Source organism: Macaca nemestrina, chromosome 16 (genome assembly GCF_043159975.1).
Source record: "Macaca nemestrina isolate mMacNem1 chromosome 16, mMacNem.hap1, whole genome shotgun sequence".
Lineage (NCBI taxonomy): Eukaryota > Metazoa > Chordata > Mammalia > Primates > Cercopithecidae > Macaca > Macaca nemestrina.
In genome coordinates, this window is record NC_092140.1 from 10842785 (window position 1) to 10868799 (window position 26015).

Consider the following 26015-nt stretch of genomic DNA (forward strand, 5'->3'; position numbering starts at 1 on the left):
CACCCTAAATCAACAGAATATACATTCTTCTCAGCACTGCATCACACTTATTCCAAAATTGACCACATAGTTGGAAGTAAAGCACTCCTCTGCAAACGCAAAAGAACAGAAATTATAACAAACTGTCTCTCAGACCACAGTGTAATCAAACTAGAACTCAGGATTAAGAAACTCACTCAAAACTGCTCAACTACATCAAAACTGAACAACCTGCTCCTGAATGACTACTGGGTACATAACAAAATGAAGGCAGAAATAAAGATGTTCTTTGAAACCAATGAGAACAAAGACACAACATACCAGAATCTCTGGGACACATTTAAAGCAGTGTGTAGAGCAAAATTTGTAGCACTAAATGCCCACAAGAGAAAGCAGGAGAGATTTAAAATTGACAGCCTAACATCACAATTAAAAGAACTAGAGAAGCAAGAGCAAACACATTCGAAAGCTAGCAGAAGGCAAGAAACAACTAAGATCAGAGCAGAACTGAAGGAGATAGAGACGCAAAAACCCTTTAAAAAGTCACTGAATCCAGGAGCTGGTTTTTTGAAAAGATCAACTAAATTGATAGACCACTAGCAAGACTAATAAAGAAGAAAAGAGAGAAGAATCAAATAGACGCAATAAAAAATGATAAAGGGGATATCACCACCGATCCCACAGAAATACAAACTACCATCAGAGAATACTATAAACACCTCTACACAAATAAACTAGAAAATCTAGAAGAAATAGATAAATTCCTGAACATATACACCCTCCCAAGACTAAACAAGGAAGAAGTTAAATCCCTGAATAGACCAATAACAGGCTCTGAAATTGAGGCAATAATTAATAGTTTACCAATAAAAAAAGTCCAGGAGCAGACAGATTCACAGCCGAATTCTAGCAGAGGTACAAAGAGGAGCTGGTACCATTCCTTCTGAAACTATTCCAATCAATAGAAAAAGAGGGAATCCTCCCCAATTCATTTTACGAGGCCAGCATCATCCTGATACCAAAGCCTGGCAGAGACACAACAAAAAAAGAGAATTTTAGACCAATATCCCTGATGAACATTGACGCAAAAATCCTAAACAAAATACTGGCAAGCTGAATCCAGCAGCACGTCAAAAAGCTCATTCACCATGATCAAGTGGGTTTCATCCCTGAGATGCAAGGCTGGTTCAACATACACAAATCGATAAATGTAATCCATCATATAAACAGAACCAAAGACAAAAACCACACAATTATCTCAAGAGATGCAGAAAAGGCCTTCAACAAAATTCAACAGCCCTTCATGCTAAAAACTCTCAATAAATTAGGTATTAATGGGACTCATCTCAAAATAATAAGAGCTATTTATGACAAATCCACAGCCAATATCATACTGAATGGGCAAAAACTGGAAGCATTCCCTCTGAAAACTGGCACAAGACAGGGATGCTCTCTCTCACCACTCCTTTTCAACATAGAGTTGGAAGTTCTGGCCAGGGCAATCAGGCAGGAGAAAGAAATAAAGGGTATTCAATTAGGAAAAGAGAAAGTCAAATTGTCCCTGTTTGCAGATGACATGATTGTCTATTTAGAAAACCCCATCATCTCAGCTCAAAATCTGCTTAAGCTGATAAGCAACTTCAGTAAAGTCTCAGGATACAAAATCAATGTGCAAACATCACAAGCATTCTTATACACCAATAACAGACCGAGAGCCAAATCATGAGTGAACTCCCATTCACAATTGCTTCACAGAGAATAAAATATCTAGGAATCCAACTTACAAGGGATGTGAAGGACCTCTTCAAGGAGAACTACAAATCACTGCTCAATGAAATAAAAGAGGACACAAACAAATGGAAGAATATTCCATGCTCATGGATAGGAAGAATCAATACTGTGAAAACGGCCATATTGCCCAAGGTAATTTATAGATTCAACGCCATCCCCATCAAGCTACCAATGAGTTTCTTCACAGAATTGGAAAAACTACTTTAAAGTTTATATGGAACCAAAAAAGACCCCACATTGCCAAGACAATCCTAAGCCAAAAGAACAAAGCTGGAGGCATCACTCTACTTGACTTTAACTATACTACAAGGCTACAGTAACCAAAACAGCATGGTACTGGTACCAAAACAGAGATATAGACCAATGGAACAAACAGAGTCCTCAGAAATAATACCACACATCTACAGCCACCTGATCTTTGACAAATCTGACAAAAACAAGAAATGGGGAAAGCATTCCCTATTTAATAAATGGTGATGGGAAAACTGTCTAGCAATATGTACAAAGAAAACTGGATCCTTTCCTTACACCTTATACAAAAATTAATTCAAGACGGATTAAAGACTTAAATGTTAGAACTAAAACCATAAAAACCCTGGAAGAAAACCTAGGCATTATCATTCAGGACATAGGCATGGGCAAGGGCTTCATATCTGAAACACCAAAAGCGATGGCAACAAAAGCCAAAATAGACAAACGGGATCTAATTAAACTAAAGAGCTTCTGCACAGCAAAAGAAACTACCATCAGAGTGAACAGGAAACCTACAGAATGGGAGAAAATTTTTGCAATCTAACCATCTGACAAAGGGCTAATATCCAGAATCTACAAAGAACTTAAAGAAATTTACAAGAAAAAATCAAACAACCCCATCAAAAAGTGGATGAAGGATACGAACAGACACTTCTCAAAAGAAGACAATTATGCAGCCAATAGACACATGAAAAAATGCTCATCATCACTGGCCATCAAAGACATGCAAATCAAAACCAAAATGAGATACCATCTCACACCAGTTAGAATGGTGACCATCAAAAAGTCAGGAAACAACAGGCGCTGGAGAGGATGTGGAGAAATAGGAACACTTTTACACTGTTGATGGGACTGTGAACTAGTTCAACTATTGTGGAAGACAGTGTGGTGATTCCTCAAGGATCTAGAACTAGAAATACCATTTGACCCAGCAATCCCAACCCTGGGTATATACCCAAAGGATTATAAATCCTGCTGCTATAAAGACACATGCACATGTATGTTTATTGTGGCATTATTCACAATACAAAGACTTGGAACCAACCCGAATGTCCATCAATAATAGACTGGATTAAGAAAATGTGGCACATATACACCATGGAATACTATGCAGCCATAAAAATGGATGGGTTCATGTGCTTTGTAGGGACATGGATGAAGCTGGAAACCATCATTCTGAGCAAACTATCGCAAGGACAGAAAACCAAACATCACATGTTCTCACTCATAGGTGGGAACTGAACAATGAGATCACTTGGACACAGGATGGGGAACTTCACACACTGGGGCCTGTCGTGGGGTTAGGGGAAGCGGGAGGGACAGCATTAGGAGATATACCTAATGTAAATGACGAGTTAATGGGTGCAGCACACCAACATGGCACATGTATACATATGTAACAAACCTGCACGTTGTGCACATGTACCCTAGAATTTAAAGTATAATAATAATAATAAAAAAATTATCTGTCTCAAAAAAAGGAAGCGTCTGTCAAATTGCTGCAACAGTTTCTAAACACACAGTCCCAATTTCCCCACTCATCTCTTCATGGACCCATGACAAACAGCTACTGGACTGAGAGCTGCCCTTTGAGAAGCACCTAAGTTAGGAGCCCTTCACTACTGATGGTCCAGCTAGTTTCTTGCCTAACCTTATCCTCCAATCCACCCATTCCCCCACACCCCAACTCTTCCTGCAAAATGTTATTTATGCATTTGTGCATTCATTCACTTGCATATTATTTATTTGTTTATTTGTTGACTTGGGTTCCCCCAATGTATAATCCATCTCTGTTCCTTCCCACATCCTCCTTTCTCTTCCTCTTCGTATCTTTGTGACCAGAAAACTCCTGAGCAGATGCTGCATGGTCTATAGTCTTCCTATCTGCTGCTGTGTGTCGCAGCTGCCTGCCAGGCCCTGTTTCATCCCTGATACGATGGTTGGTTGTCATCGCATTCCCCGATGCTCCTGTGTGGCTGCCAGCTCTCTGGTGAGTGTGGTCTCTCCCCACCTTAACAGTTGCAGGTCACTGAGTCCTGCTGCCTCCACCAACGCTTCTGTGGCACTGGTGCTTCTGTAAGAAAGGAAGATTTCCTCCGTGAATTACTAAAGCCATTTGATCCTTTTAGTGAAATCCTGCTTATTCCATTCCTCTCTCCGTTCTCCTTAGGTAACTGGGGAAATGCACTTGAAGATGGCTTCAGAAAACATTCAAAGACACCACCTTGTATCTCATCAACTTTGCCGAACGCCTACTCTGTCTGTTATTCAGCTGGCTGCAATAAAAGCAGAAAGAAAAGCACATCCCCACCAGAAAAGCACCATTTAGAGCGGTTCAAGAAAGACCAGAATCATGGGATTGTACTGGTGGTTGGGGTAATTCATGGAAGAGTACTAAGTGGTGACTAGGATTTTCATCTTGAGAGACAGTTGTCCGTGAGTCCTTCTCATTTTCACGCGTCTTCTGAGCAGAGGCATGACAACCTTTTTTCTCTTTTCAAAAATGTACATGAACAGTGGAAAGATAGGAAGTGTCTTTTCTGGAGCAGAGGGAAGAATGCTATACAGTACAATAAAGATAGTGTCTCCAGGCAGGGCGCGGTGGCTCACACTTGTAATCCGAGCATTTTGGGAGGCCAAGGTGGGTGGATCGCCTGAGGTCAGAAGTTCCAGATCAGCCTGGCTAACATGGTGAAAACCCATCTCTACTAAAACAATACAAAAATTAGCCAGGCGTGGTGGAGGGTGCCAGTAATCCCAGATATTTGAGAGGCTGAGGCAGGAGAATTGCTTGAACTGAGGAGGCAGAGGTTGCAGTGAGCTGAGATTGTGCCATTGCACTCCAGCCTGGATGACAAGAGCAAAAATCTGTCAAAAAAAAAAAAAAGAAAGAAAATGTCTCCCTCCTGGGCAAAACTTAGGTAGGTTTGCTTGCATCTCGTTTATTACCAAATATTGGAGTCCCCTAAGCTGAGGGTTTCTCAAATACACATACAACATCCGGGACCCCGAATGAGATCACATCCTTTACAGAGACATGGATGAAGCTGGAAACTATCATCCTCAGTAAACTAACACAGAAACAAATAACCAAACACCACATGTTCTCACTCATAAGTGGGAGTTGAACAATGAGAACACATGGACACAGGGAGGGAAATATCATACACTGGGGCCTGTCAGCAGGTGGCAGGGCAAGGGGAGCGATAGCATTTAGACAAATACCTAATGCATGTGGGGCTTAAAACCTAGATGACAGGTTGACAGATCCAGGAAACCACCATGGCATGTGTATACCTATGTAACAAACCTGCATGTTCTGCACATGTATCCCAGAGCTTAAAATTTAAAAAATAAAATAAAATAAAAATACATTAATTAATTAATTAATTAATTAATTAATTAATGTAATTAAACCTCCAGGACCCCCCTGTGTGGCCCCGTGAGACTTGGGAGGCGAAAGGAACTGACACCAGCATTCACTGCATGCCACTTGCTCTGCAGGAAGGAAAAAGTTCTTTGTCTCTCACCCAGGAGAGTTGTATCTTCTATCAGCATCCGTGAGTCAGTGGCAGGCTTAAGTGTTAGCTCAAAAGTGGGGTAAAATAACACAGTTCTTGACATTTAGAGGAGGTCAGGGAGCTCTTTTCCAGGTCCCACTTGAGCTGAGACATACAGGCTTTGTGTAAGTTAGCCATAAGGACATTCTAGAAGACAAAGAGAAAAGCACATAGCAGGGCATGGCGGTATCCCCTCATGACACATTTAGGAAAATTCAAATAGAACAGGATGACCAGATCATTGCCAAAGACTTCGCAGACAGCTGTGAAACTAAACCGATGTATTCAGTTTAGACTTAGGGTTCATTTTGAGTGAAAATTTTGAACAGCATTAAGCATAGTCTACATTAGCTAATGCAGTACTTCCCAAACAGTTGTCAAAGAAACATTTTGTAGTTTTCCTTGCAATGCAGCGTTAATCGTGTGCCAAGAAAAATAGACTTTCCTTGCACAATTAAGTTAGTTTGTTAACGGCAAGCAAAGTTCGATACTTTTTTTACTGAAGCCCTTCTGGATACTTTAAAACGTCAATAAATATTTCATATTTCGAATCACCCAATGGGAACTGTAGCATACAGTCTAGCTAGCCCCAGCTAATCTGATCAGATATCCTCTGTTTGGGGAACCCTGATTAACATTTCCCAGAACCATTGTTCTGCTCCTCCCGATATGAGTAATGTCTGTCTAGTCTGTTTAAAAATCACTATAGCATTATTATAAACAAACAAATAAAATTACAAATGAGTAAAATTAATCTTTAGCTGGATTTGCTTTGAAAATATATCTATATGGTTAGGATCCTGTGATCCTAGCCTTGATCACCTAAAGGAAGTAAAATTCTGCAGAGGCTTTTGCATGCATCTGTTCTCTGCTCCAATGACCTGCAAAGTAATAAATCATTTCATTAATTACACAGGAACATGTTAACTCATACACCTAACCTCTAGTTAATTAAGTTGTTGTAAGAACAATTTTCATAATACTGAAATATATATACACATACACGCACACACATACACACACACACACACACACACACATATATGTGTGTATAGTACAATAGAACACAGAAGTTTGGAGGTTTACCCTGTATAATTCAGACATTATTTACTTTGCTGAAGAATGCCCTCGGAGTCTTATTGCACTCTAGGTCATTGAAAATATAGTATTGCACACATATCACTTTAATATGGAAATATATATATTATATATAACAATATATGTATTATATCTGCATTAATATATATTTTATATATATATGTTGAAAATACCTAGACAAGTTTTTCTTAACTCTAAAACAAAAAGAATTAGGAAGTCAAGCAGGGCAAAGTTGATAGCCCTTTGATTGTTAGCCATTTTATAGCTGAAACAATGGCTTAATTATTGTTACAAGCACACACTAAAATAAAAAGCAAATATTGTTTCCTTAAAGTTGAAGGGAGGATTGATTGAAAAGCTCCACTGGCCAAAAATATTTGGAAGAGTTTGCCGTCATCTGCTTCAGCCTGTTGAATGGCAGAGATTCAACGCACTGGCTCTCCAATGTTTTGGGAAAAAAAGGATTCTAATCTATCGTTACTTCACCATTGAATCCCCCAGCCACCACTATGTTATCATATAGAAGATATTCAGTCAATGTCTAGTAAATGAATAAATGAATGTTTCACCTTATAATTGATTTGATAACTATATTGTATGATTTTGAGCATGTTTGCTGATTTCTATGAAATTCTTTACCACCAATCCAGCTGATTCAGATGACTAAAAAAGTTTATTAGAGAAACAGAGAAAATACAAAAATGTTTAAATGATTTATCAGAAGCAATAACTAAATTACTAAAATCCTGAGGATTATATGGAGTGAAACACTACAGTACAGCAAACATAGATAACATTCTGTTTACATAGATTTTACATTTAAGTTGAAAAACAAAATTATCTTCTCTTTGGTAAAATCATGGATAGGGTTTTACAATTTTCATTTATTTCAACTCTGAGTTTCTCATATGAAGTAGTGTTTATTTCATATAATCCTCTGGATTTTAACAAAGGAATACTTTGTTATTTAAAATGTCATGCTGCTGAGTGAGAAACTTATGCTGAAATCAATAAAAGATTTAAACTGCATAGGCCAGTTTTCTTTTCCCATCTCACACTGATTCGGTCTCCCCAGGTCCATGGGCTTTGTCCCTCCATTGTTTGTTAGTCTTGGCGTGGCCAGGATAATCCCCAGCTGCAAATTTCTCTTCCCCGATTTGCATGCATGAGGACTCACTGCCACCCAGAGCCATAAATTATTTGTGCATATTAGCCCCATATCATGACCTTTCATGATGAAAAAAAAAAAAAGATTCCCAACCTCGAAGGATTTATCATCTATATGGAGAGAAAGTCAAATGCAAAATTAACTGTTCTGCAAAACGGAATTCATTTCCTCATCCATTCATTAAGTCATTATTGATTCATTCAGCAACATTTATTTACCGCATGTGAAGGTACTGCTTCTGTGGAAGATACTGTGGATATAAAGATGAATAAAATATCTCAGTCTACTGCCATCCTCCTACTTCCCTGCCTGCCTTTCCAGAACCTTGGCTTTGGCTTTCATCCAGGCTCTATAGTCCCTCAACAACCACAAAAGACCGTTGTCTACAGTTTTCCCCGGGACCCTCCAGGCCTATAGGTAGTTGCCCAATCTTCCTCAAGCAAAATTTTTTTCAACTCCCCTCTTCAAAAGCTTTTAATCCCACAACCTAGGGAGTAAATTATAAATCCTCTAATTGATAACAATTGAAGCTCCCTGATATGCTGGCCCCTATCTATTTCCAGTCTTAAGAAACTAACATGACAGGAGTGACTTGCATTGCCCTAGTCCTTTCATACATACTATTTCAGACCCAGTGCCCTATGAATTATTTTCACAGTAACATTGGAGATTCACAGAGTACTGTCATGTGTATCCCAACGCACTTCATTTTCCTCCTGGGCACACCAAAGACTCGATTTCTAAGCCCCTGACATCTAGGTGGAACCATGGGACTGGTTCTTGTCTATGGAGTGTGAACAGACTTAATGCACTTCTACACCTGCTCCCTAAAAGACTGCCCACACTCTTTCCCTCTTTCTTCCCCTCTGGTGGTGAATGTGGAGACCTGTGTGGGAGACAAAGGCATCTCAAGATGAAGTGCTCAAAACTCATGCTGCAGCAGAGCTCCCACCCCTAGAAACCAAATTAAACTCTGATGTTAGAAAACATTCCATTTTTATTGTTTTAAGTCCCTGAGATTTCAGAGTTTGTTTGTTATTGCAGTGCAAGCTAGCTTATTCTAACCATCCAGCCAGAAATTAAGTACATCCTTTTAGACATGAGAAAACTAAGGTTCCAAAAGGTAAATGACACCCAAATGCATATGGTTAATAAGTAGAAGGATTATGTATTAGTCCATTCTCACACTGCTATAAAAATATTACGAGACTGGATAATTTATAAAGGAAAGAGGTTTTATTCACTCACAGTTCCACAAGGCTGTGGGATGCCTCAGGAAACTTACAATCATGGTAGAAGGCAAAGGACTTTCTTCACATGGCAGCAGGAGAGAGAAGAGTGAGGAGCAAAGGGGGAAGAGTCCCTTATAAAACGATCAGATCTCCTGAGAACTCACTCACTGTCATGAAAACAGAGATTTGTGTGGGGACATAGCCAAACCATATCAGACTATAAACTCAGATCATCACGTTCAGATCACTGAAACTTTCCACTTCAACCTCTTCCTTTTCTGCCATTCATGCAATGATCCCCCTCATAGGTCATTTAGCACAGCTACACAGAAATGCTTCCTTAAATGCACAGTGCACTTCCTCACCTCCATCCTTTGTCCACAGTAGTACCCACGGAGAAGGCTCTTCCCTCATTATATGCTTTGAAACCTGTACTTCAGGGTCTGACTCAGTCTCCACACGGAGCCTTTCCTGCTGCTCCTGAACAGAGCAAATCCTCTCACCTCTGTGATCATGCAGCATCTTGTCTCTCACTTTCTCATAACTCCTATCATATCATAGATCTGCATATACTGTCCCCCATTAAACCAAAGGCTTCTCAAGGACAAAGACCACGTTTAATTCCTTTTTGCACAACCCACTTTGTCTAGCCCTGTACCTTGTGCATGAGGTGCTCAATAAATGTTTGATTTTAGTTAAATTCACATTTTAAAGCCTTTAGAAATTTTAATACATTTTCCACTTCTATTAATTATTTTAAATGATCCTGGCCTCAAGACAACATTTAAGGTGTCATGACTTCTCTTTTGAAAGTGCCACTTCAGTAGCAGCATTTCAAAGACAAAAGACAGGCACTATATGCGGTATTGGGTTTCACATCGCTTTGCACATAAGTCACCCAATAATCATGTCAAATGAATAAATGTGGTGGTTTAACTGTTTAATCTATCATTAGTACGTGTATGGACTTACAGTGAATGTCAATGAAAGTCACTTCTGATAATAATACAGAAGGATAATATATGCAAAGGATCTCCGGACATGGTATCCACTTTGATCTTCTTTTTAAATACAATACTTTAGCTCTGATTTTTAAAGTGTACTTTGACATCCTCTGATCTTCTCTAATGAGCCACTTGATTATATAAGGGCCTTGCCTTGTGTTTTAGAAATGAATTTGCAGTGTCTCTGTTAGCCAGAGCTGGACTTTGGAAATATGAATAGTGGAACAGATTATTAACAAGCACTTGCTCTTACTTTACTTTTGTTACCACAAACCAATTTACTTCAGCAATATTTACCTACTAAAAACAAAGTACATAAACTGGAACATGTCTTTAAAAATGAATTGCTTCTAAATAAACTTTAGATGCAATTAGAATTATGATACTTATTATGAAGGGCTGTGTCTCCTTCCATTTGGCACTAGTGACAAAGGTTAAAAATGTCCTTCTATAAAAACACCACATCATTAAACAAAGCAACTCTGTAATTACCCACTACACAACTGGATAAATTCCAAGTTTTATAATTATTTTAACCTGCATATAATCTACTTGTACAAAAAAAAAAAGATAAGTCCAAAGGATAGAAGAATAGATTTTCTCTTCAGCACAATTTAGTTTTGTTCTCACTTCTGGAAATTCATTCTGCTCCTTTTGTTTGAAAAATTAAAATAACAAATATCAAAGTTTTCCACTCCTTCTATCTTTCTCTTTAAGTAACGATGTAAGCATATGGCTGTGGAACGTCAGGCTTTCTGCCTGTGCGTTGCTAAAATCCAGCACTGGGAATGAGACATAAAGTGGTATCTAGCATATTAAAAATTCAAGCCCCACAAGCAACAGGTGCAAGAGTAATGCCTAAGGAGAAGCTGAAGGATCTCATTATAATCATCTGATAGAGGCAAAACTCTCTAAAAGGCAAATCCTTGTTTCCCAATAGGATCAAGTTGCACCCGTGGAGGCAAAGTCCCACCACTTCTCCAGTGTTGCACTTCCAAAGGTTTCCATCTAAACTGCACATCTTTTCAAAGTACCAAGGGGCCAGGCTCTCTCACCAAGGTCCAGATAAACGTTCAGCTACCTCAGGGGTTCCCGCAACGGCCCCTCTGCCACACTGAGAAGAAGGCTATCACCTGTGGGTAACTCTACAGAAGGAATGCATTCTGCACTATCCAACACACACTGAGATGAAAAAGAGTAAACACTTCTAAAAAATCATCCTTTGAAATTTCCAGGTCACTGGAATTTAAAATCATGGTGATGACCAAGTACTTTCATCAAATATCCATGAAATACCTTAGGCATTTTTCTAAGCACAAATCCTAATACCTTGGCCAGGTTTCCCCTTTGAGTGGGTGCCCCTGTTGGCTATTTAGTTATTAACTATGAAAGTGGTGTTCTTGCTGTAGGCTCAGACCACTTCCCCACAGCACATTGAGCGAATGCCCCCAAATTCCGGGAAGCTGCATGGACTTTCTATAAATGAAAAATCTAAAAAATAATGACAACTGTTGAAGTTGCATTCAGAGCTTACTATTAGTGCCTGATAACTTCCAGAAGATCACTGTTACCTTCTGGAAAATTGTAAAACAGAACATGTTGACCAGTGAGTTACAGGGTCCAACTCCAATACCCCTCAGGGACTCACCTCCCAGTTTGGATATTCAGACCTGGGGAGAAAGAGAGCAGTGTAATGACTGCAGTTGTCCAGGCAAATCAGCCTGTATTTGTCTCTCAGTCTTCCCCTTTCTGAGTTTCAGAATATAAATATACAATTAAGTTATCTGATTTCTACACATATTGAACACTAAATGTAAGTTACTTGGAGCAATTAAGCATATATCTACTTGGCACTTACCATGCCAGACAGTCTGCTATTGTTTTACAGAAATTATCATTTTTATTCCACAAGACAAGCCCACTATTTTTTTTTCACATGAGAAAACTGAGGTTCTAGTAATTTAAGTGACTTCCTCAAGGTCACCCAATAAAGAAGTGATATAACTGGACACCTGTCTTCACAGCCCATGCTTTCTACTACGACATATTACTTCTGTGAATTTTAAGTTCAAAATGTGGACTTTATGTTTCTTAATCTCAAAACCTTGTTTTCTTTTCTTTGTTGGTAAAATTGTGACATTCCCAAGGGCATGGCTAGTAATTGACAATGGTGGGTACTGAATGTTGGATTTGGTGCTCTTTTTCCATATAACATCTTCAAAAGACACTGGACATGTGGTCTTAATCTGCCAATTTTTTTCCGCCCTCTAGTCTCCTCCCTCTCAAAACTTGGGGATCACCCTGAAAGCTCCTTACTTCTCCCTGACACACATCCCATCCATTAAAACGACCGGTTAGTTCTACTTTCAAAATATCATTCAAATTCATCGCTTCTCTCCAGCTCCAACAACAGCTCTAGGGCTAGTTGCCATCATCCCCTCCGTGAGGCTGAGTGATACCCCCTCATCCATTGCTTTTCCTTCCAATACCCCCAGTAGAGAGTAAGCTTTTGGAAATGCAAATCAGTCTACAGTAACCCATACTTAAAATCCATCAGTGACTTCCTGTTTCACTTTGGATTACCCTGGTCCTTTGTCACCTGCTTTCCCTCATACTTCTTTGAAAATATCAAGTTCCTTCCCACTTCAAGGGTTTTATACACACTATTCCTTCTATCTGGAGCACTCTTCTTCATTCAGCTTCAAATATACGTCCTCATGGGAGATTCCTGTCCCTTTACTCCTGTTTAAACTGGGTCCTCTCCTTGCCCTCTACTATGAACTGAATTGTGTCCCGCAAGCATTCGTATATTGAAGCCTTAGCCCCCAATGTGACAATGTTTGGAGATGGGGGCTTTGAAAGATGATTAGGGTTAGAAGAGGTCATGAGGGTGGGGCCCTTATGATGGAATCAGTGCCCTTATAAGAAGAGGCCAGAGTGCTCTCTTGTTCTTGCTCTCTCTATTTCTCTCTCTCCCTCTTTCTCTTTATCCCGGTCATGATGTAAGGACACAGCAAGACAGTGGCTGTCTACAAGCCAAAAAGAGAGTCCCTACCAGAACCCAACCATGTTGGCATCCTGATCTCAGACTTGCAGCCTCCAGAAATGTAAGACAATAAATTTCTGCTGTTTAAACCACCCAATCTATGGTATTCTGTTATAGCAACCTGAGCAAACAAATACACCCTCTTTTGTGGTTTTCCTAGTTAAGATATGGGCTAAACAGCAATAACAAATAGATCAAAAGATGCAATGATTTAAATAAGATGAAAATTCATTCCTCTGCCCCATTATAATCCATAGTCCAAGACTATATGGGAAGTTCTACAGTCTCCAACTCACGGTTTCTATCTTGCAGTAGAAGGCTGCAGTTTCAGTTATTATATTCCAGCCAGCAGGAAGCAGGGAAAGACCAAGAGAATATACATGATTCCTTTTTGAGGCACACTCGAGAAGTGATAATAAAAATAATAATAATAATTCTGTTTATTTACCATTGGCCAGAACTTAGTCACTTGGGCAGGTTGCAAAATATGCTAGATGCCTGGTCATGTTCTTGGCTGAAATTCAAGCATTCTCTGATTAAAGATGGACAGATGAAAGAATGGAATTGATGAAAAGCGAGCAGTCTCTGTATTTTCTCTTCACAAGTTGTATTTCAATTAATAGCTACATATTTATTTGCTTGACAATTTGTTCAATGACTCTCTTCTCTTTTGAACATATGCTTGATAAGGGGGAAACATTATACATGCTTGGATCAGCACAATGTTCCCATGCTGGGCACAGTTGCTAGAATACATTGGATGATTCGTAAATATTTGATGATTGGATGAGTAGAAAATGTGTTCTTTAACTATCATGCAATCTAATATGTCCACCTTCTGCTAAATAAACTCCTCAGGGGATAAAGCATATACTCTATATGTGTGGATACAGGCATCTCCAGCCAACCCTGAGGACTCCAATGCTGCTTCCACTCCTTCAGCACCCATTTCTTCCTTAATACCTTCATCTGGGGCTTCTGAACACTCCATTGTAACTTTTTTCTTGGCCAGATCTCTTTCTCACACTAGTATTACATCTATTACTACCAACCACTTTCTATGGTTCTTAGAATTCTTTCCACCTTGGTTCTCCCCCTCTTAACAAATGCTACCTTCAAACCCCAAATCAAATAGGCTAGTTACCTTCAAGTTATTTTTTATCCTTCTTTCATTCCACAATTCATCTTTACTCACTGATTCATCAATTCCTTCTTTCATTCAGCAGCTATTTATATCTGTTCTGTATACTGTGCTAATCAGCAAGAATAGAAAATATGTAATATAAGCTTTCCTAAGGAAGCTCAGAGTCTACTTGACTTGAGTATTTTGGGGACAAACTGGAAAGTAAACCATTAAAATGCAATGCAACGGGTGCTATGATAGAGATATGTTGAGAAAACTACGGAAACACAATTATTGAGTACCTACTACTATTGCCTCATTGGATCTGTTGTTATCCTCAGATCATCCCAACTGTACAGATAAGGAAACTGAGAATCAGAGTTAAAGAATATGCCCAAGGTTAGACTACCAGGAAGTGAGAAAGCAATTGTTAATTCAATACTATCTGATAACAAACTCACTACGTTTTCCCTCTGCAATGCACTAATGCAAATTCTGTCCTGCTCTAATGCAAGTTCTCTTAAGATGGCACCTAGTTCTGCCTCTTCTCATCAACAAACACCCAGCTCAAGCCAGACCCACATGGCATCCTCAATAGATAAATGTAATGGCTTCCCATGTTCTTTGCTTCAATCTAGAATCCTTGTCAGAACAGCAACCACTACCAGAGGAAAGATGGTGCAGAGGAAAAAAACACCTGTGTTTGCTAGTTATCAGTTTTGTATTGCTACAAACTACTCCAAAACTCTGTGGAATAAAACAATTTATTATCTTTCATAGTTTTAAGTGTTGACTGGGCTCAGCTAGGCAGTTCTTGCTCAGGGTCTCTTGTGCAATTGCAGTTGTTTGCTGGCAGGGACTGGAATCATCAGAAAGTTTCTTCATTTACATTTCTGGTGCTGGGGCTAAGACACTGGAACAACTGGGGATTGGTCAGATGTCTCATATTGTTGGCTTGTGCTACCTCATAGGACAGCAGTTGCAGGGTAGTTATATTTTGTACCTGGCAACTGGCTATTCTTAGAGCAAACTCAGTTTCTTAGCTATAAAATGTCGAAAGCAATGCCTAACTCATTGGGTTGCTATGAGAATTAATTGGAATTGAGTGTATAAAATGCCAGGTAGCAGGTAGGTTCTTGGTAAGTGTTAGTTCTCTTTCCCCATCATGTTCCACCCTCATTCCCTAGCAGGTGATAGAACAGGATTTTTATAAGTTTTTTAAATGAATGAATGAGTGAAACTACACAATGCATGGAGCTTCCAAAGAAATCATCCAAGACACTATTCATAAAGTTACCCTCCTGCTTAAGAATGTGTAGAACCTTTGAGTTGCTGAACACAGAACTCTGGGCCCACCAGCCTCTGCTCTCCATTCCCCATGACTCCTGCAGGCAGACCTCAAGGGCTCTCCTGATGGATCCCAGCCCTCCCTCTGACACAGACAATGGTGACACAACCTAGCATGTGTTTACAACTGCCCCTTGCTGGCACGGGAGCCAACTGAAAGAGCCCCAGTGGCCAGGGCACAAGCAATTTAGCAACAGGATAAAGTAGTACTGTATCATAACCCAAAGTACAAATTAAATATCCATGGGTCCATACTGATATAAATAAGTGATCGAGTAAATTAATGAATGAGGGAGAAAAAACAAATATCATGTGCAAAATGCCAAGTGATTTATGTAAATATGTCACCCTCAAGGAGGTGGAGTGTCAATCCCTACTCCTTAACTCTGAGCCACGCATAGTGACTTCTTTCCAAAGAGTGCATTATGAAAAAGGAATTTTTTTTAAAAGTAGCTTTTCAGTGGAGAAACCTGACAAACATGACCTCAGCCAGGTAATCAAGGTCAATATCACTTATAAATCATGGCCAGGCATGGAAGCCTGTACCTGTAGTCCCAGCTACTTAAGAGGCTGGGACAGGAGGATTGCTTGATGCCAGGAGTTTGAGGCTGTAAGACACTATGATCATGTCTGTGAATAGCTTCTGCACTCCAGTCTGGGCAGCATAGCAAGATCCCGTCTCTAAAAAAAGGAAAAAAAAAATTGTTATGTCATATTCACAGTGTGCTCCCTTGATATAATGTGATGAGAGTTGTACTTTACCTATGTGATCTTTGTCCCAAAAACCTATAAGCCTAGTCTAATCATAAGAAAAGCCTAACTGAGGGATGGTGTTTGACCTGGCATTCTCAAAACTATCAAGGTTGTCAAGAACAAAGAAACTTGGGCCAGGCACAATGGCTCACACCTGTAATCTCAGCACTTTGAGGGGCCAAGGCAGGAGGATCACTTGAGCCCTGAAATTCAAGAACAGCCTGGGCAACAAAGTGAGACCCTATCTCTACCAAAAACACAAAAATCATCTGGACATGGTGGTGTGCACCTGTAATCCCAGCTACTTGAGAGGCTGAAGTGGGTGGGAAGATCGCTTGAGCCCAGAAGTTGAACTCTGCAATGAGCCAACATCATGCCACTGCACTCCAGCATGGACAACAGAGAGACTCTGTCTCTGAAAGGAAAAAAAAGGAAACTTAGAGAAAATGTCACAACCAAGGAAACATGATACCTAAATGTACTGTGGTATCCTACATGAGATCCTGGCACAGAAATAAAGGACATGAGGTAAAAACTAAGGACATCTTAATAAACTGCAGACTTTAGTTAAAATAATAAATCAAGATTGTTTCATTAATTGTAACAAATGTACCATACTGATCTAAGATCTTAATAATAGAAATTAGATGCATAGTATATAGAAAACTGCTATACTATCTTTATAAGTTGCTGTAAATCTAAAATTGCTCTAAAAAATACGCTTCTATCATGGAAAAAAGTCTTCTGAGGCTCTGTCAGTAATGGCGATCACGCTGGGAGAGGCTCAGATGCTGAAAATAGAAGTGTTTCTGTATTTGCATTGAGTTGGAGTATGGGCTCCACCATTTGGAATCATCTCTCCCTACTAATCCAACCTGTCCCCTGCCTGCATTCCCTTTGTTCATGGCAAACCATCTCCTAGATCCCTAAGTTCAAGATCTCATGGTTAGCCGCTCTCTTTTTGCTGCATTTTCTAAGCGCAGTTGCTTCTGCCTCTGAATTTTATTTCAAATCCAGCATCTCAACTGGATATTACTGTCTTAGCTCAGGTCCTCTGCATCAGCCATACACATGTCTATGTCATTCCCCTCCCCCAGTCTCTCCCCAGTTTCAATCCATACACTGGGGCCAACAGAGCTAGCTTCTCCAAACAGGTATGTGATCACGTCATCCCACTGAGTAAAAGTGTCCTGCTTCATCTACATAGAATGTGTACTTACTTGCACTGATAGAGGATTCTTCCCACTACCCCAGTCCACATTTCCACTTTCCTTCCCTACCCCTCCCTTATGCGGCAGACACACCAGGTCACCACTGCACTCCACAAAACCTACCTTGGAGCTTCACGATTCATGCCATGGGGTGAAGCTCCAACAGGAATGTTCTTGTCACCCCCTCCCATCCCTGTGTTTCCTCTCTTGGTGAGCCCTTCACCCCACAAACCTCATATCAGAGTTACCTACACCAGACACCTTCTCTGACTCCCTCAGGCAGAAATCGTCCCTCTGTAGCACTGCCAACATGTGGATATGCAGATTTCCACAGGAAGGGTCTCTAATGTGCGAAGACCACATGCTATTCACAAACATCCGCCATGCCTACAACAATGTGTCTCTCATGGTGGGTACTGAATTAACCTATGCTGAGTGCTTCTGTTCTACAACTCACCGTGACCCTTCAAGACCGCAACCCCTGGGGACCCCCTACCCTGCCATGCACCACTGCTTCCCACCCTCATCAGAATCTTCTTTCTCAGATGAACATCCCTGTCAGCTCAGCTGAGGATCAGCCGGGATGGCCTGCAGCAGGAGTCAGCAGAATTTTAAAAGAATTGGCACTTTGAGCCTTAGTCACACAGAAGGCGACCTGACTGGTAGTTGTCTCTCTCCTTTTATGTAAAATACATTTCCTTGTGCCACAGTGATGTGCTCCTAACTCAGGATGAAGCAGCTGCAGCTCAAGGGGGCAAGAAAGACTGTCTGCTTTTCCTAATAACTACAGTCTCCCAGTGCTGCCTTTCCGACTAATGAAAGAGTCCAAGATTCCAACAAGGACACTAGAGTGCCCCTTGTCTAGCCCTCAAGCCCATAGGCTGCTGTCCCACTAGACAGACTGGCAGGTTAAAGAAACTCCCAGCTCCCAGAGTCTACGAAATGCTGCCCCAAAGCAGATGGATGTACCATCAGGAACACAGGTCCAAAAAATAAAAAATGAATCACTTACAAATTAAATTAATAAAATCAGTGAAATTATAACATAAGTAAGCCAGGTGTGGTCACTCACACCTGCAATCCCAGCACTTCAGGAGGCCGAGACAAAAGAATGACTTAAGCCCAGGAATTCAAGTCCAGCCCCAGGCAATATAGCAAGACCTTGTCTCTACAAAAAAACTTTAAAAGTCAGCTAGGCATGGTGGTGTGTGACTATGGTCCCAGCCACTTGGGAGGCTGAGGCAGAAGGATCACCTGAGCCCAAGAGGTCAAGGCTACAGTGAGCCCTGATTATACCACTGCACTCTAGCCTGGGCAAAAGAGTGAGGCCCCATCTCTAAACGCGCGCGCGCGCGCACACACACACACACACACACACACACACACACATAAAAGTAAGCTTACTCAAATAAATCAGATAGAATTTCAAACATGTTTATACAAATTGATGTTAAAAAGTAAGTTTAAAATTGGACCCCGGACCCCTAAATACCAAATGAATGTCAAAGACTACAATCACAGATTGCGTTCCAGTGTTCTTTGTGAAGCACTATATATTTTATAATAAGAAAGTCATTTCTTTGTTTTTGTAAAATGTGTCTACTAATATGAATTATAAAGCCCTTGAATTTTTTCTCCAGTTTTTATTTGTTCTTTTCTGTTCTCCTAAATGGTAGTTCTTCTAACTTCTAATTCTTCAAAAACACACAGGGCTAATGATTAGGGTGGGGAGGACGATTGGCCCAAAACTACCAGAGACTAGTCAGGCCCAACTATATTGTAGTCTTTCAGGACAATACCACCCTCACTGAGGGGCACTGATTTGTTCCTACTAGGACCCAAACATATTCTCCATGATCCTGATAATAACGGATGTGGTTCTATTCCCAAAGCAGAAATCTAATGAATCTTAAAGATGAGTATTATTATGTACTGTGATTTTCTTAATAAATCTCTATTCAATTTTGTAAATGAGTATCTCAATGTCGGGAGTAACAAATATATTAATAAGAATCAAAATCAGAAAGACCACAGTTTTAGTTCAGTAGGTTCTGTATCTTATCATTAGATGGCAATAACGTAAAAAGTTTCTTTTTGTTGTTGTTGTTCTCCAAACTGATATTTGCATCAGAGTTAGCAGCTGATAAGAGATTATGAAAATTCTGGCTAAAATTAAAATGCCAAAACTGGATCTTCTGGATAATGAGAAACTGATTGCCTCTATTACTAAAGAGGAAATGAAAGCAGCAATAGAGAAATTTGCAAGTAGCAAACCTCCTGTGGTGATGAGTATCAATTGGAATAGGATAAAGCTTTTGGGAGAGAATCAAAAGATCTGTGAAGCAGGATTTAGGAGAACTGTCTACTTACAAGACCCGTGAAAGCCTCAATGTAAGGGCCTTTGTTTTATAAAGAGTACCAACTTCCTTCCTGTTTGCTTAATTAATTGCACTGGAAATCAAAGCCTCCCAGGTAAAAACTGGATAGAATAAATTCAAGTTCAGATCAGTGGAGGTTTCCTGCATGGCTGCACTTACAATGTGTGCAAAATGTCTAATTTACAAGTGCCAGCAAATAGATTTAAACCTCCCTCCTATAGCAATTTATGAATTTGCACAGAAAACCTTTATCATGTAGAAGAGGAGTATTTACAAAGGCTCCTAAAGAAACTTCATTTTCAAGAACTTTGGTAAATGAAACATAAGACACAAATCCCTTTTTGACTGCACCAGTTACCAATAGAGTGCTTCTTTTTCTGGGAAGAAACATGTAGAATATAGATGTCATTTTGTTTCATTTCGTCTGTTGACAAAAGAAGTTTATGTTCAATTCAATAGCGAAGTGAGTCAAGGTAAAAATTAAAAGCCAACCATCCTTGGCAACAGTGTACTTCACTTTACAGTAATGTGTTCATGCTTTTTTTCAAGTTACTTTTAAAACATCTCCACATCAAAATGCACTGGAATCCCCAAGTAAACACTTAACCTCAGAAAAAGACAAAAACATATATTAACTTTAACAGCACTTCACAAGTGGTAAAGAACAAAACTCAAATCTCTTTAGCCAAGGTAACTTCTTGACAGACACTATTCAAACATTCCTAATATCTTTGCAGTTGATCATTTAATTATTCCTTCAGTTTTTCTCAAACTATTGCCCCATACTTCCTGCACATGAAAGGAAAGAGAATCTTTTGTTATTATTTCAACTGCTCCTGAAATCATCCTAGGAGACAACACAAATACACATCACTGAGGCACACACCTGAGGACTTTTTTATGTTGATGTCCTAGTTTCTCCCCTTTTCTCGGCACTTTTGTTTCTGTTTGTCCTGAAACGTACTTGATGTAGACAATGATTCCGAGTGCTGGTTCTACTTAAAGCAAGATTTTCCAGACAGGTAGTTTATGTACCCAAAATATGTATTTCCTTTTCTTTTCTTACAATTATTAAGAAATTTCACTTCCCAGAGAAATAAAAGGTAGCTATAGTATATTAAAGAGGCAGGAATTAGTCACATGAGGTGCACCTAAGGGTACCGACTGTAAGAAATTTTTTTTCTTTCTTTATTATTTTTTTTTCTAAGATGGAGTCTCACTCTGTTGCCCAGGCAGGAGTGCAATGGTGCCATCTCGGCTCACTGCAACCTCCACCTCCCGAGTACAAGCGGTTCTCCTGCCTCAGCCTCCCGAGTAGCTGGGATTACAGGCATGTGCCATGATGCCAAGCTTTTTTTTTTTTTTTTTTGGTATTTTTAGTAGAAACAGTGTTTCACCATGTTGGCCAGGCTGGTTTCAAACTCCTGACCTCAAGTTATCCACCCACCTCGGCCCCCCAAAGCACTGGGATTACAGGCATGAACCACCACACCCAGCTAAGAATGTTTTAAAACATTAAAAACTTTGTTGTAATGCACACTTGGCTTAAGAACTGATTTTCTCTGACATTTTCTTATCCTCAGTTTGCATGTGAAAATAATATATCTGTTTTTCAAATATCAAAACCAGGCTGACTAAAGAACTGTTGGAGATTTATGTGATTATAGCAATATATTGTTATTTCAGTTTGCCAAAACTATTACAGATTACTGGAGAAATCCTAACAAGAAATAAATTGCTGAGGAATCTCTTAACTATTGAGCATTTTCAGCTCCTATGGAAATACTAATAACTGTGTATTCATGAGGCTATGATAGGCATATTTAATATGAAATTAATATTCTTTCAATGTAATGTTTTGGTGGAGTGTTGTTTCACATGTGTTCTTAGCATTTTGGTCAGAGTCTTGTAAATACGTATGTCTTTAAAAGTTAAACCCATCAGTGCTGCTGCTTGGTTAAAAAAATAGTAAAAAATAAAAGTTAAACTCAATTAGATCTTTCTAGTGATATATCTGTATTCTGAAGCTCAAGTTCCAGACAATTTATTATAGTTATGAGAGCTATTTCAACAGATTGGCTGATCCAGTTAAGAAGGAGCATGTCAAGCATATAATGATAATAAGCATTTCTCAAAAGGTGGTCAGCTCTTAAAAATTCTATAGGGTTTCATTAAGGAAGGGGGTGGGACCTTGGCCCCACACTCACCACCCAGAATTATCAGGCTCCGGGGCCTATTGAGCCAGGCCCCTAATCCCAGATGCAGTCCAAAAGGACTCAAATCAGGCCGAAAGCTGACATAAGAGGGCCACGATCAAACAGGAAGCGCTGGAGTGGTGTGGACCAAGCACGTGCTTCAATCTGCCAGAAGGAGGCAATAGTCAAAAGAGCTATATCTTGAAAAGTCACTGAGAGAATATCCTACAAATAAAAAGGGAAAAGACCTCCCATAAGAGTGAAGTGAGGAGAAGTCTAAAGGCACCAAAGTTTGAGAAATCTCATCCAGGCATCCACTGTGTCTGGATTGCAAGAAGGGAAGGTGGTGGTGGGATGTAAATGTGTGGGGTTTCTTTGGGGGATGCTGAACCATAAGGATGCTGAGCATCCTCCAAGACAGGCTTAGAGACACCAGCCAGGGCACGTGAGAGTTTAGGTTCCAGAAGATGACCTGTATGGATGGTTTAATGGCAGCGGAGACTGTGGCCAAGGACATGGACTCCAGAGCCGATGCCTGTGCTCACATCCTGCCTCTGCTCCTGTCTACCTTTGTGACCTTGGGCGTGTGACTTACTCATTCATGAAATAGAAAGAGTCAGAGTCTATCTTAGCGTCATTGTGAGGATTAAAGGAGTTAATTATTTCTAAGACATTTTCACACATCTGGCAAAGAGTCAGCATTATTTAAGCGCCTGGTAAATAAAATAGTGGCTGAAGCAATTAAAGCATCATCTCTTTACCAAAGAAAGTCTGCTCTGGATTCCAGGCTTGAAGGAAATAAACAAACAAAAAAAAAGATACGCCAAAGATTACTGAGGTCCCTGACTATAGAATCATAATCCAATAACTCGCTTTAAGGAAGAATTCCAGTCTTGACCCCAGTATTACTGCACTGAGCATTATGTAAGAAGTTAGAGCTTCATCTTAAAGGTGAGAGGTAATGAGCTCTTCCACAGAAAAAGAATATGAGTCTGCTCGTTTGCTTTAATAGATGGTTGAGTACAGAGCCAGCAGATGGATGAGTCCCAAGCAAAGGCCAAGAGAAGAGATTTCCCCCACTCTGGGCTCTCTGATTATCCTTTGCTTCTCTGAAAAGCAATCATTCTTTTTTACAAGTTCTTTAGAAAGAAATACAAGGTTATTAAGAACGTTTTTTTAATTCAGATAGCCCAGATATTTGGGGGTAACTGTGTCATAATTACTGAGTTATGCATCAAGATTGCATATAAAATAAGTTACTGTGTATATATAAACAAATGAAAAATGAACTATAATATTCTTTCTAATTGTAGCTACGGTCATCAGGCTGGATCATTTAAAAGTTTACGGGAGTGTGCTGGGTTGCACTTTGTCTACAATTGAAACTTTTGTGGTCCAAGGGTCATCAAACCTCACTCATACAAATAGAAAGACAGAATCATGCTGAACAGTTTGCTTGCTAAATTCTTTTGGATTTATGTTGCAAACTACTACTGACTTCTACTCAAAATTAAAAAAAAAAAAAGAGAGTTTTACCAATTGTATCATAGTAAAATAAATACATAGATACATGTGTGCGACCACAAAATGCTGACCTTTAAATTTAGTCATACCAACCAATAGTATCTCAGAATCAGAGTTTATTAAAAGTTAATTATTGCAGTTAATAATTTTAGAATAAAGATCCCTTTCTAATTGTTACAACTTACATGCTAAAACCAGTGTCTAACTTGCCTTTCTTTAAAATGTAAGTTAATTATGTCTCAGCATCCGTTTTCCCTGACACACCATTACCCCTCCCTAAATATAACTTTACCTATAAAAATAATGGGCCAGAAAACCTCAATAAAATATTACTTGTATGTAACTTGTGCTGTATGGAAATCACCAGAACAGTCTATTACCTTGTATGTGATTCCTGAAAAAACAAATGCATCCTAAAATGTTTCATCTAATGAAATAATCTATTTTCTTTTGAAAAAAAAAAGAAAATGTAGTCAGGAAAATGAAAAGAGGAACACTTTCTAAAGGGACTAACAAGAGTCTTCTGATGTCACAAATTATATTGCCTTTCAACACAACTGTGCTCCCTAGTGGGAAGTTCTAAAAGGTTTAGTTTAAATTTTTTAGAAGTTTGTTTCATGTAAGCATCACCACATATGCCAAATGATCCATTAAGGGCGTTCCATTATAGCTTAAAGAGTTTTGAGTTAAACGCACAGGGCACTGTGGCCTAAGATGCTAAGAAAATACACAGCTCGATTTCCATTTGATGTAACTCAGCAGGAAGATATTATCCACAGAACATTTGCTGCATTAAGGCAAGCGGTTATACAATGACTTCAGAACTCTTTCAACTACTTGGATGCTCCTGACCTCCCTTGACCAAAGTCCACCCATCTTAGCATATTGAAAAGTTAGTCAATTCCCGTCATTCAAACATGAGATCTGCAAGTGTCCAGTGTGCATTGAAAACATGCTAGGGGTCTAAATCATATCCTTATGGCAAGGCGCAGTGATTCATGCCTGTAATCTCAGCACTTTGGGAAGCCAAGGCAGGTGGATTACTTGAGGTCAAGTTCAAGACCAGCCTGGCCAACATGGTGAAACGCTGTCTCAACAAAAAATACAAAAATTAGCCAGGTGTGGTGGTGAGCATCTGCAATCCCAGCTACTCAGGAGGCTGAGGCAGGAGAATCCCTTGAACCTGGGAGGCAGAGGTTGCAGTGAGCCAAGATTGTACCACTGCACTTGCACTCCAGCCTGGTGACAGAGCGAGACTCCGTCTCAAAAACAAAAGAACAAAAAAAGAAAGCATAAAATAAATCATATCCCGTGTTTTCATGGGGACTTACTAACACTATGCCAACCCACTTTTCCTGGCCCACACCCCGTAGAGCCTTTGCCTTGAGTCCTTCTCAAGCTAGCAGTTTCAGTTTAAAATCTGGACCATTCCAACTTTTATCCTAATTGTCCCCCTTTTGTATGGGCCATTGTGTATGTGCTAATTATCTTGCTCTTGTCTGCAGACAAGTGTCCTGGAAATACCCTTCAGGCCAGAATTACGTAAGTGGTGTCTGCATGCTTGGAAAGAAAACTGATAGCCTCAAGTCACTGAGAATGTCCTGGACTCAAGACATGGAGTGTGTCCTGAGAATGTTCTGCTACGTGAGCCCTCTAAGTGTGTTCAGTCAGTGATGCAAAAATATCCCCAGTGGATTTTAAACAAGTGCCATGTTGAGAGAGGAAGATATCTTATACTCAAGAGGGCAAAGTAAGAGATGCATATCTTAAAGGCATTTATCTCTTGGAGGAAGTTTCGACAGCTTACTTCTGGAAAGCATAGTCCTTCAACACAGTCTTCGGTATTAACATTTTGTTTTCTTTTCACTCATTTACTCTCACCAGAGATCACCAAACACAGACATTGTGGAAATAAAGGCAAGAACCCAACTGGTTTCAGAAGGGTCAAGAGTGGAAAAGGTAGGATTTGAGCAGTTGTGTTTAAAAATTCACATCAAGGGAGAAGAGTGAAGAGGTGTTCTAGATGGGTGATAGTAGTATATGGACAAATCCTGAAGATAGGAACTGCATGTGTCTTCAAGGAACAGCCAGTACACTTGCCTCACTGAGTCGAGGATTGCTTTGGGAAGAATGAAGTAGGTTGGGGCCAGATAGTCAAGGCCCTTGAATGTCAGCCTAAGGGATTTGCAATTTATTAACAATAAGAAGTCATTAAAGGCTTTTGATACAATGAAAATTACATTTCAGAAAGCTTTATTTGAAAGTGCAGAGGAGATCTACATGGGCAGGATGAGCTGTGGACAATGGAAAATGAGAAATCTATGTTCCTGGGCTAAACCTCTCCCTTTGGCACC

At 39.7% G+C, this 26015-nt stretch overlaps 1 protein-coding gene across 1 annotated transcript in view; it reads right to left on the bottom strand.

The window, feature by feature from the left end:
* Positions 1–204: 204 nt before the first annotated feature.
* Positions 205–26015, bottom strand: part of LOC105485374 (putative methyltransferase-like protein 21E) — an 80916-nt gene continuing 55105 nt past the window's right edge. Inside the window, exons 7-8 of the transcript XR_011614610.1 lie at positions 5553–5729; positions 205–4890 (exon numbers count right to left, since the gene is read on the bottom strand). The gene's annotated coding sequence lies outside the window, so the exon portion shown is untranslated. The remainder of the gene's footprint in view (positions 4891–5552; positions 5730–26015) is intronic.